General features: G+C 44.5%; 1 non-coding gene across 1 annotated transcript; it reads left to right on the plus strand.

The window, feature by feature from the left end:
• Nucleotides 1-5,835: 5,835 nt before the first annotated feature.
• LOC133399433 (U2 spliceosomal RNA) lies at nt 5,836-6,026 on the plus strand. The gene has a single exon (XR_009768204.1). It is a non-coding gene; the product is annotated as a U2 spliceosomal RNA (small nuclear RNA).
• Nucleotides 6,027-11,648: the final 5,622 nt, after the last annotated feature.

Genomic DNA, 11,648 nt, shown 5'->3' on the forward strand with positions numbered 1-11,648 from the left:
CAATTATTCAAAAGTATTTTGAATAGCATAACACATTTTATATTACACATTTTCATACATACAGTAAGACATTTCATTAAGACCACTATTTTGGTCAACAAATAATTTTGTCCATCCATCCATTTTCTGAGCCGCTTCTCCTCACGAGGGTCGCTTGCGTGCTGGAGCCTATCCAAGCTGTCATCGGACAGGAGGCGGGGTACACCCTGAACTGGTTGCCAGCCAATCGCAGGGCGCATAGAAACAAACAACCATTCGCACTCACAGTCATGCCTACGGGAAATTTAGAGTCTCCAATTAATACATGTTTTTGGGATGTGGGAGAGAACCGGAGTGCCTGGAGAAAACCCCCACTGGCACGGGGAGAACATGCAAACTCCACACAGGCGGGGCCGGAGATTGAACCCTTGTCCTCAGAACTGTGAGGCAGACGCTCTAACCAGTCGTCCACCGTGCCGCCGCACCAAGAAATTCTGTCCATAAAGGTAATGAACAGAATCGGTGACAAAGGGCAGCCTTGCCGGAGTCCAACCTTCACTGGAAACAAATCCGGCAATGCGAGCCAAACTCTGACACTGGTTGTACAGGGATCAAACAGCCTGTATCAGGGGGTATCCCATACTCCCGTAGCACCCCTCAAAAGGACTCCCCGAGGGACACAGTCGAACGGCTTCTCCAAGTCCACAAAAAGAGTACACTGGAACTCCCATGCACCCTCGAAGACCCTGCTGAGGGTGTAGAGCTGGTCCAGAGTTCCACGGTCAGGACAAAAAACACATTGCTCCTCTCAAATCCTGACAGACCCCTCAATAGACCTTACCAGGGAGGCTGAGGAGTGCAATCTCCCTATAGTTGGAACACGCCCTCCAGTCCCCCTTCTTAACAAGGGGCACCACCACCCCGACCTGCCAATCCAGAGGCACGGTCCTTGATGTCCATGCGATATTGCAGAGGCGTGCCAACCAACATCCAGAGCCTTCAGGAACTCCGTGCGTATCTAATCCACCCCTGGGACCGTGCCATCGAAGAGCTTTTCAACCACCTCGGTGACCTCAACCCCAGAGATAGGAGAACCCACCTCAGAGCCCCCAGATTCTGTTTCCTCATGGGAAGGTGTGTCGGTTTAATTGAGGTCTTTGATGTATCCGGCCCACTGACTCACAACTTCCTGAGCTGAGGTCAGCAACGCCCCATCCCCACCATACACAGTGTTGATGGTGCTCTGCTTCCCACTCTTGAGACAAATTTCCATTCGGAAGTCATTCTCTGTGGCCTCAAACCCCTCCCACGTCCGAAATTTTTTCCTCAGCGACCACCAAAGCTACATTCCACTTGGCCAGCCAGTATCCATCAGCTGCCTCCGGAGTCACACAAGCCAAAAAAGCCCAATAGGACTTTTTTTCCGCTTGTGTCCACCAACGGGTTTTGGGATTGCCGCCATGACAGGCACCGACCACCTTACGACCACAGCTCTGGTCGGCCACCTCAACAATGGTCCACATGATCAACACATGATCAACACATGATCAACACATGATCAACACATCATCAACACATGATCAACACATGGTCAACACATGATCCACTCTGACTCGATGTCCACAACCTCCCCCGGGTGAAGTTCTGTCGGAGTTGGGAGTTGAAGCTTTTTCTGACAGGGGACTCTGCCAGATGTTCCAAAAAAATCCTCACAATATGTTTGGGTCCCGTAGGTGTGAATGGGAGTGTGCATGGTTGTTTGTTTGTCTGTGCCCTGCGATTGGCTGGCAACCAGTTCAGGGTGTACCCTGCCTCCTGCCCGATGATAGCTGGCATATGCTCCCGCACGCCCGCGACCCTAGTGAGGAGAAGCGGCTCAGAAAATGGATGGATGGATGGAACATTTATGGCTGACAAAACAGGCGGCACGGTGGACGACTGGTAAGAGAGTCTGCCCCACAGTTCTGAGGACCAGCGTTCAATCCCTGGCCCCGCCTGTGTAGAGTTTGTATGTTCTTACCATGCCTGTGTGGGTTTTCTCCGGGCACTCTGGTTTCCTCCCACATCCCAAAAACATGCATGGTAGGTTAATTGACAACTCTAAATTGACCGTCGGTGTGAACGTGAGTGCGGATGGTTGTTTGTTTGTATGTGCCCTGCGATTGGCTGGCAACCAGTTCAGGGTGTACTCCGCCTCATTAGCACAACAGGCAAGCAGAGTGCAATATTTCTAAGTTTTTGAGGCTGTAAGCTGGACCAAAAAAAAAAAAAAAACTTCAATGGAAACCTTACATGCACTATAATTGACTGGAGACCAGTACTGGGTCTGTACCTTGCCTTTTACCCAAAGTCAGCTGGGATAGGCTTTGCTGACCCACAACCCTAATGTACACAAACACTATAAAAAAGGGATGGATAAAGCTTACATACATTATTATAATTTATTTTCAAGTTATTGTTTTCATGTTACTACTATTGATCTGATACATTGTTGTGAGCAAAGAATTTTAGATTTATTTATACATGAGTGGTGACCCATTAGAGGAGCCCCATGACTGTCTGCCATCTTGAAACTGAAGTTGCTAGCTTTCTCCTCGACAAGTCAACACTGCCTAAATTAGCCTAACTTTTTTCATTTGGTTTTGTGAGACACTGTTGTTGTTGTTCGAGGATTTTTGATATATGACGGCTTCCTTTGTTGCAATACGTGTTTGAAAAACTAAAGGTCGAGAGTGCACTATTCATTTGGATGCAATACACAATTTCAATGATAGTTGGGAGTAATTCCTCCATTGTCCCTTTAATTGTCATTTCACCACACAACTTTAAAACAAAAACATGTAGCAAAACTTGGAGTGTTTCATTAAATTATAACTTTCTTTATTACTTGGAGCCTTGTCATTATATTTTTTATCTTTGGCTTACTATCCCTGATACCATTGTGAAAGAGTAGACAAAACAAAATGCAAATGACACAAATTCAGGGGCAAGGGAGCTCTGCTGATGTTGAGTTGGTTTGTCTCATCATGGCCTATTTTGGAGTGGAAATAAGTCTTCCTCTTTATTTGCAGGCAGTGTTGGAAAGTACATGGCCAACCAGCACCAGAGGAGGATACTTTCTATGGACGAAGCTGAGAAATGTTGTTGTGGGTGTGGCTCAGTTTAAACGGAAACATGCCCCTCTGACTCAGAGCACGCTGTCAAGTAAATTCGCTGAGGAAATTTTTTAATGGTTATTAATGTGGTTGACTGACTCTAATCCTTACTCTTTAAATACAAACAGAATATAAGACATTTTGGAGTTTACAAATTGTCACCCCTTATACACTTTTTTTTCTTTTTTAACCAGGTGGCAGCGACATGGATGCCGTTAGTCATGGCAGCCTGGACAGTGCTGCTGACACTAACCTGAATGAACAGCGCCCCTACACCGTGGACACCATAAAATTAGATCTCACCGATGACAGATCTACCACAGGTATACTTCAAATGAATGGCTCAAACTTTTACTGACAGAACACGGTATTTGACACAACTTCTTACTTGTTCCCTTCCTCCATCATTTGTCCTGTCCCATTCACCCACTGGCCACTTATTCATTTCTCTCAACCTGTCATGGGTGTGTGTATTATGGTTGTTGTCTTTCCCCTGTCTCGTACACACATGCTGCTGAGAGCATCTTCCCCACCTGTGCCTCATTTACCCTAATTACCCCATGCATTTAACCTTGTGTGTCATTCTTTCTGATCGCCAGCTCGTTGTACCTTGTTGGCACGTTCCAGCATTCATTGGTTCCACGTCACCAAATCATAGTAAGCCAAGACCCTGTTCTGATTATAGACCTTTCCTTTTTGCCTCACGTTTTTTGGATCCTCTTGCCTTTGCGGATTGCCTGCCTGTGTACCGACCTCTGCCCGTTTATTAAACCTCTCTTTTTGAAACTGTTCATTTGAATTGGAGTCGTGCATTTTGGGTCCTGTCCTTTGTTCCGTTCATGACGGAACGAACTGGCCATAACACTGACCCAGCAGACTCAGACCCGGTGCGTAAAGCCCTTCAAGCACAGGAACAACACATCTCGAAGCATGATGAGCAGCTTGCTGCCCTCCACCTTCATCTAATGGGACAGTCAGAGCATCAGGACACTATGATGAGACAGGTGGCCTCACAGTTTGAAGTTCTAACGAATATGGTTCAGAAGAAGGAACCAGCTGGCACAGCACCCGATGCCGCCACTGTACCACCGTTTCCATGTGAAGCAGTCACCATGCTGCCACCTGCCACATCCGCTGCTGTCGGCCCACAGCTCTCTCGACCGGAGAGGTTCTCTGGAGATTCTGGGAATATTAAGCCGTTCATCACACGGTACGAACTCCACTTTGAGCTGCAGGAAGCTGCCTTCCCCACAGAGCGGGCAAAGATTGCTTTTGTCATTTCACACCTGACTGGTTGTGTGGTGGCGTGGGCTACTGCTGAATGGAGCCGCAATTCCACCTCGTGTCATTCTTGGGCATCTTTTGTAAAGAATATGGAGCAAGTTTTTCAGTATTCCACACCAGATCGTGAGACAGCCCGCTCCCTTGTCACCTTACAACAAGGCAAGCGCAGGGTGTCAGATTGAGTTTCGCATTCTAGCACCTGAAAGTCAGTTGAACAACAGGGCAGTACTCGATGCATTCTTTCAAGGACTATCCCCCGCCGTCAAGGATCATTAGACTAGACCTCCCGACCAACTCGGACACTCCCATCGCTTTCGCCATAAAGATTGACAAAAGGCTTTTGGATCGCGAGCTGGACGGAGATCGCCGGTAGGATGCGTCACAGCGCACTTGGAGGATGAGCCTCGGTGACCAGCCAAACCAAGGCAGGTCCCCTGTTGCCAGTCTCAATCTACTGGCTAGCGTTCTACAGATTCCGTCTCTCCCCGGAACGTCAACGCCGGCTGAGGGAAGGGCGGTGCTTCTGTATTTATTGACTCTGGTTGTGACACATTGACTTCTGACACAAATTTACTCACTTCACATCAACAGGTAAAGCTAATTGTGAAACACGGGGCCGACTCGTGACCATACATTTCCTTAAGATGATTATACTTAGTATTATAACCAAACTACATTTGTTTACAAATATGTTTGTTTTTCTTTGTTTGTATGTTTTCAGTAATAATGGTTGAAAATAGTTAAATATTTATATAGTATATATATATATAGTGGTTGGTTTTGTTTTTTGCATTAATTCTTGGGCAGAGCATGCTTACTGTTTTTTGATATAAGTTGAAATGTTAATGGAAAATATTCATGTCTTTTGGCGTTTCTGGCGTGTCTTTATTCGATTAGTAACACTTATCACATGACAAATTTGAACGTTGTGTAACCAAATTAGTGTAAGGTGTGTAATTCCCCACCTCTGCGACGACGGCGCTCGAGTCCTACTGTCAGTTAGCAAAGCAATAAACAAGAAGTAGTTGAGCGAGGAAGAGCCATTGATGTTTTTCCGTCAAAATGTTGAGCAAAAAGCTATTCAGCTTGTGGCCACAATGTTATGCCAGCAACCGATTGTAATTACAAATAACTCATTATTTCTTTGGTTGATTAAGACTTAATACATGACGAAAGGATATGCGTTAATCTCGGCATTCTATTGGGTCGATGTGGACCACATGACCAAGGAACACGAGCATCTGGCAACATTATTTCAATATAAACGTTGAAAAACAACACAGTTGACATTCGTTTCATAATTGTTGTTTGGCGTGTCCATATGTGACTCATCTGTGATTATCATGTCGATATGTGCCACCATAACTTTGGCTTGTAGGCTGGAGAATGAGGTCGTCTTTTCTGGCGTTATGTTGGCATCGCTTCTCGGCCTTTCGGCTAAGATCAAGTGTAGTATCTGCTCTTATCAGTTTAATATCTGATACGTCCCCTATTCGGGGACCATTTATTAAATTGATTTTTGGAACTGGGAGATGGAATAGGGGCTTGCTCTGTCCACTCCACGCATTGACCTGGTTTTGCAGTACCTCCAGGAATGGTGCACCCCCACAACTTGGTCAAAATAAATATCAATTGAGCCATCAATCCAACGACTTGAACTATATTTAATGCAGTGAACAGAAGGTAAACAAGTGACTCTCAACTCTGGGCTCTGTCTGTTATTCTGACTTTCAGTATTGTACGGAGGCATATTAAGTTTGGACATGGAGCATAGGAGAAAAGTGACAAGCAATGTTAATTCCTTGTTCTCTGTAAACAAATACACAGAGCAGCCCAGTCTGGCTGGTGGACGTTGAAGGTAATATAGAGTTTCATGGTGTAACTGGTTTGGAAGGTAGACAAGGATGTTTATTGCAGTACAGATAAGGGTGTGGGGGTGTGATGCATGAAGGCTCCCAGCAGGGTGCATGTGGAGGCCACAAAGAACAGATGTCAAGGAAGACAATGACTGCGGGGAGCCATGATGCAAGACTGTGGGACGCCGTCTGGAGACGGCATCTGGAGCCAGCAGCAAATGGTCATCATTCTGCAGAGCAGATGAGACCATGGACCAATCAGACAACAGCGATTCCATACTTCCTCTTTGAAGCATTGTATTAGTGGGGGGCAGGAACAGAGAGCTTTGTTCAGTCTGCGCTGTCTTGGCTGAGGCTAGAATAAGCGTAGCTGCTGACCCAGAGCTCTGTAAAAATGTATAGACTCCTCTGTCAGGAATAAATTGGTTGACTTGTAACGCGTTATAATTGTAGTTCTTCCACGAAAACGAACACGCATGGAACCTCGAAAGTAATAGGTAATTATAAAATACATGGTTTCTTCAAATGGTGACCCCGACGTGATGCTGGAAGGGCATTAGATAAAAAGACAGAGGAGTTGACAAGGATTCAATTAGACTGCAATCTCCCCGGTGCACCGACAGAAAAAGGTGAGCGGAAACGTGTTTGATTAAATCACAAATTCTGCACATTGGAAATTGTGAAATTTGGGAGAGTTGTGGTACAGTTGTTTCATTCTCAATAGTTATTAGGACGTTGTGTTGTTATTGTTGTATTAATCGGAAGTCAGGGTAACAGAGGACCTCCTTGGTTTAGTAGCAGGCTAACAAATGGATGCTGAAGGTATCTATGTTGTTAAACGAGATCAGTTGATTGACTTTCGCCCTGCAGTAACAGTTGATGTGGGGCGCGACCTCCAAGAGGCGGCGCCAGAAGAAGACAAGCGTAAGTGGCGAAAGACAGGTGCTGAGTATGATGACAAGGAGAAGCTGTGGTTTGGCCCGATGAGATGCCCGAGGAGACTGATCTTAACTACAGGAAAGTTCATGTGGTTAGTGGTTGAGGAAGCACACACCCCGACACAGAGTTATGTGTCAATTCTGTACAAGCTGCGCTTTTGGTGGCACCCTGATCTTCTGTGTAAGGTAAAGATTTTGGTGTTTTTTGTGATATATGTCAAGATTTCAGTGTTGGCCCTACAACGAAGAGGGAATTGCAACACACTGAGATGGGCCGATGCCCGAATGATGTGGTGGTAATGGACCGAACTGACAATGGTGGTCCCAGTCCAAGGCATAAGGTACTTATTAATGATTGTCAACACTTTTTCTGGATGGCCCAAAGGCTATCCTTGTGCAAAAGAAAACGCGGCGTCTGTCGTCAAAGCGCCGGTTAACCATTATATCCCGACGCATGAGTTTCCACGAGTAATCAGATCAGACAAGTGGTTCTACTTGTCTCAAACATGTCCTGCGCAGGCCTCTATTGTAAAAAAAAAAAAACGTGGACTTAGTGTAAATGGTATAAATATTCTATATTCTGTGCGATACGTTTTATAAATTGTGTACACAATAACCTGAGAACTTTGATGAATAAAATTGTATGACTGCATATGTAAATAGTTATAAAGCGCTTCAAAGGGTACCCATTATATTTATTAACTAAATAAATAAGGTATACATATTGTATGTATAAATAGGTATGCATATGATATTCTGGAAGATAAATTAGGCGTGTGCCCGGCGGATGTGATCAAGCCAGAGTGGCATCGTGACTTTCTACTTCCGGGTTAGCAGAGCGGACCAGAGCGGCTCCACGTGCCTGGGATAAAAGCCTGAAAACAGTACCGGTCGGTTTTTCTTCGTAGTTTGAATAAATGGTGTCCGAGTTGCAATCTGAGATGATGAATGGGATTTGATATGTATTGCTTAGAGAGGCCGACTGGTTAGAGCGTCAGCCTCACAGTTCTGATGACTGGGGTTCAATCCCCGGCCCCGCCTTTGTGGAGTTTGCATGTTCTTCCTATGCCTGCGTGGGTTTTCTCCGGGCACTCGAGTTTCCTCCCACATCCCAAAAAAAACCCCCGAAAAAACATGCATGTTAGATTAATTGGTGACTCTAAATTGCCTGTCGGTGTGAATGTGAGTGCGAATTAATGGTTGTTTGTTTGTATGTGCCCTGCGATTGGCTGGCAACCAGTTAAGGGTGTACCCCGCCTCCTGCCCGATGACAGCTGGGATAGGCTCCAGCACGCCCGCGACCCTCGTGAGGAGAAGCGGCTCAGAAAATGGATGGATGCTTCGAGAGCACTTGAAGTGATAGAGGATTGTGAGAAGCACTTTAGCGCATATGATGGCTTTAGTCTTGTTTGTGCCTAGAAGAGGAGCTTTGACATAGGTTGCAAAGTAATGAAAGATATGTTAACTTGTGTGTCAGAGGGAGTCATTTTTTGTTATTTTTTACGGAGTGGCACACAAGTAAGTGGCTGGAAGACTAATTGGGAATATAGAGGGAGTCTGTAATTTTTGTAAGTAGATATACATAGAAGTTCCTGTTTGTGGCAAACCGGATTAAGAAAATTACGCGAGGTACGTCAGTCAACTAATGACATCCTTACAATATTTAGTTGATACAGTATAGTGACTATTAATACAGCATAGCGAATGCTATACTTTCATTCACAGATGTGAAGGATATGCCAGAGGTGTCAAGTTGAGTTGCTACTTATGCTACATACGTCATGAGACTGTGCCTAATTTGCATCATGTACAAGGGAAATGTGTGGAGTACAATGGCTAATATGGTATGAGGATTAATCTGTTTGATTGTCTCCCCAGATTCAGCTCTAGAGCAGGGAGGACAAAGAGGATTTTTCCATCTGTCTGGCAAGTAAATTTTGAGGAGGTTTATTTATTTGCATTCTGTCTCCTAAGTCAGGTTGATTACAACAATTTGTGGACAAGCGGGGAGCTACTTTTTGAGCAAAAGGGACAAATTTATCAGGGTTCGTATTCTTAGATTTCTAAAAATAAGATAACATTGTTGCTACAGTTATTGGGGACTGGTTCATTACAGCGGTTGGGGAGGCTAAGTCAAGGCGTTGATCATGTGGGACATAAAGTGATAATACACTAAAGGGTAATTAATAATTGCTAGTTAGGCTTCTTGAAGAAATAGCTGACGGAATAATCTGGGAAGTACTGCTGTGCCCCAGAGCCCTAAAATCGCCGGGAATTTGCACTAAAGTGTTTATGACAGGACACAGGCATCCCAGCAAGGAGGCCAGCTTTACGACTGGTGCGTGTGCAAGGTTTACGATAGGAAGAGCTTACGCCTGAGCGTAAGGGACGGGGGTCAGGAAGGTTGCAAATCAGGGACAACTGTAAAATAGAGGACAAGAACAAAGGTTAGTTAGACTTAAAAATCTTCCACTAACTTAGTTGAACAAGCTAGAAAGTAAGCGGATATAAGCCAAACTTAGAAGCTATGACAGAAACGCCGTTTACTGAACAGGTGACTATGACTACACGGTAGTGTTAGCGTGAACTTATTGACAAGTGAAAACCCAGTGTGTCCCCTCTCATATTCTGTTACAGCCAACAATATGATGAAAAGTCTGTTTCAGTGGGGGACAAAGTGGACACAACTAGAAGCCATCAAGGATGCTGTGTGGCTGAGGTCGGAGTCGGTCGGTGCTCAGTGGCTCGTCGGAAAATGGTGGGGACACACTTGAGGTAATTTGGTAATTGGTGTTAAGCAGGTCACCTCCCTAGTTAGTGGGGTTGGCAGAGTCACTAGATAGGATTGTGGGAGAAATTATGGCAAGAAATATTTTTGCCATTATGGGAGTATGAGATCATGCAGTCCTCGCAATAGGATTCGACTTCAAAATTTGTATAAATCGTCGGTCGGGGTTGGAAGAGAGAGGTCAGAAAAGAGCAAACCTCCTCCTTGATTTCACCTACCATTGGTTAATGAGTCTGTTCGTAGTTTGTTAGAAAATGCCTCACTAAGCATCCTACGCCGCACATGTAAATATCGATGAACCAAGACCATCTACTGTACCTCTATTGCTGGCTGACGAGGAGAACTAAAATACAGAAGTTGTCGAGTTATGTAGAGGTGTGGTATTTGGGCCTTTATGGGGTCAACCCTCCTGACTTTGTGCTGGGGTAATAAAAAGTGAGATACAAAGGGGGGCATTGCCAAGGCCATGGGCCTATTTACAATAGGATCGTTTAATTAATGCAATGGATAGAAGCCTGGTCTGTAGTGGTAAAGGGTGACTTGATTTCAGAATTTGGCAGATGTAATATTGGGAATTAGAAGACATAGGCAAACAGTTAGTTATGGAATATTAGCGAAAGCAATGAAGGACACCTGTAGACTTGTAAAGGTACCTGGGGAGAATTCACCTGTGGTTGGTGGAGCGACATCTTGCCAAGCCACTTCTTTTACACCTGGATAGTGATGAAAATGAATTATTATTAGCCTGAGCTATTTTTAAATCGTCACTCGCTTTTACTATAATATCGCTTTACTGAGGTGGAAGACCTAGTGTAGTGATGGTAATATTTATTTCAAACCTATCAACCTTCAAATGCAATCTGCGTGGTTGCAGGAGTTGGGTGTTTAGGTGTTATGGTTCAACCAATAAGTGTGCTGTGTTCAGTTTTGTCTGTGTGGTGTATGTGAGAGGACATTCACTCCTGGGTCCCGGTTAATGTTATTGTCTGTGAAGTCTCGCTTGTCATGTCATGTTAATTGTTTATGTTTTGTGTTTAATGTTTGTGTCATCTTAATTAAAAGCAGAAATAGAGCACTATTGAGCTGGCTGACAGAAGAAATGAAGGATGTGATCACGTGCAAGAGACTATAGACCTTTAGTTACCAAGGACAGTGTGACTGACGAGAGAATACGGTCTATAGACTATTGAATGACTGATTTGTTGAAATAACATTATTTTACAGGACGCCCAGGAGGATGGAGCTTGATAGGGTTGTTGTATTGCAGGATGTTGGTGTGCTGACTTAACGCTGATTTGTATGTGATTCTTGGTTTATTGACATTAACACTTTTGTGAGACAATTGTTAACAATTGGTTGGGGAATAATATCAATGTTGGGTGACAATTGCGACTTGTCCCTTCTCTGGAGTATGTATACAGGAATTATCTAGTCCACCCCTTTGGCAGGAGTATCTTTTGCAGAGTTGTAATTAATTTATATAAGGGTTTGTTTGCAGGTCTTGTCAGGGCCTCTGCGATGGGGAAGTCGACCTGCTTGATTGTGTATGGTGTTGTGTGTGGATACTGTGTTTTGGTGTTAAATTGATCTTTTAACATGGGGGGAAGTATATACATCCTGTATGTCTGGCCGAAGAAGGTCATAAGCA

This window comes from Phycodurus eques, chromosome 2 (assembly GCF_024500275.1).
Source record: "Phycodurus eques isolate BA_2022a chromosome 2, UOR_Pequ_1.1, whole genome shotgun sequence".
NCBI classification, from domain to species: Eukaryota; Metazoa; Chordata; class Actinopteri; order Syngnathiformes; family Syngnathidae; genus Phycodurus; species Phycodurus eques.